Genomic DNA, 1,381 nt, shown 5'->3' with positions numbered 1-1,381 from the left:
TATCGTATCGCCAAATTCTTGCCAATACACAGCCCTACTAAAAACCATCAGTAGGTTTGGGAGTTGATTTTGAGTCCATCTTCAACCCGAAAAAATCCAACTAGCTGATCTTACCAGCCCATACCAGTACTCCACCTCCACCTTGCTGGCGTCTGAGGTGAAGAGGTGCTCTGTGCCCATTACTGATCCAGCCACGKGCTCGTCCRTCTGGTCCCTCGAGAGGCACTCTGATCTCATCAGTCCATAAAGCCTCAGAGAAATCTGTCCTCAGATATTTCTTGGCCCAGTCTTGATGTTTCAGCTTGTGTGTCTTGTTCGTTGGTGTTCGGGTTTCAGCCCTCCTTACCTCGGCCACGAACGCCTTGTACTTCTGGGCACTCCAGGTAGGTTGCAGTTCTGGAAGGAGGATAATGGATTCCTGGTAACTTCGTGTTTGATTCTTCTCAAATCACTGGCTGTTTTTTGTTTCTCAAACACGTTTCTTGCCACCCTGTTGACTATTTGCAGCAAAACGTTTGATGGTTCTGTGATCACGCCCCAAAATCTTAGCAATTTCAAGAATGTTGCATCCCGCAGAAAGACTTTTTTGACAATTTTGGATTTTTCAGTCACTTAAATTTATTTTGTGGCCCGTTTTGCCTGAGGAAAAGAATCTGCCTAATAATTACACACACTTTTGTTATATTAAACAAATACACATCAGCTTTTATGCTTTTATCCAATAAGCATTCAAGTTTATACAGTTTGGAGTTGGAAAATATGCATGTAAATGATGATATGGTCAAAACTACAACTTGCCTAATAATTGTGCACACAGTGTATTTGTTTATTTGTTTGTTTGTTTGTACATCACCTCATTGTTTTGTCCTCCCATCAGACCGTTGTGGAAAGGGACTAAAGACTGGGATTCAGGCAAGGAGTCTCTGGCCATGTCTTACGAAGAAAAGCACCAGCTGAGCCTCGGCATCAACCATTTACCCACCCAGAAGCTGGGCGGCGTGGTTGAGATCATCAGGACTCGGGAACCCGCCACGTGCGGCACCAACCCGGACGAGGTCGTGATCGACTTCGAGGTTCTGAAGCCGTCCACTCTGCGGGAGCTTCAGGGCTACGTCAGGTCGTGCTTCTTCAAGGGTTGCGAGAAATGTCAAAGTAAGTTCAAATACTTGCGTTGTCTCGAGAAGAAAAAAATTGTATAGGTCTTTGGACGGGTTCTTCTCTAATGAAACGTTTCGTCTCTCCTCCAAGAGACTTCTTCAGTCTGAGAGTTTCAGGCAAAATTCAGGCTTTTAAGCCCTGCCTCCATGTGACTGATACTCACATCACATGGCTATTAGGGGTGTAAGAAAATATCGATACACTGAAATATCGCGATATTTCA

At 44.6% G+C, this 1,381-nt stretch overlaps 1 protein-coding gene across 1 annotated transcript in view; it reads left to right on the top strand.

Annotated features, from left to right (window-relative positions):
* The window catches only part of LOC106513571 (bromodomain-containing protein 2), a gene marked incomplete in the record, with an annotated part of 11,206 nt that overhangs the window by 8,792 nt on the left and 1,033 nt on the right, over window positions 1-1,381 (top strand).

Source organism: Austrofundulus limnaeus, unplaced genomic scaffold, assembly GCF_001266775.1.
Source record: "Austrofundulus limnaeus strain Quisiro unplaced genomic scaffold, Austrofundulus_limnaeus-1.0 Scaffold13, whole genome shotgun sequence".
Lineage (NCBI taxonomy): Eukaryota > Metazoa > Chordata > Actinopteri > Cyprinodontiformes > Rivulidae > Austrofundulus > Austrofundulus limnaeus.
The sequence above is the reverse complement of the archived record's forward strand: the minus strand, read 5'-3'. Positions and strand labels throughout refer to the sequence as shown.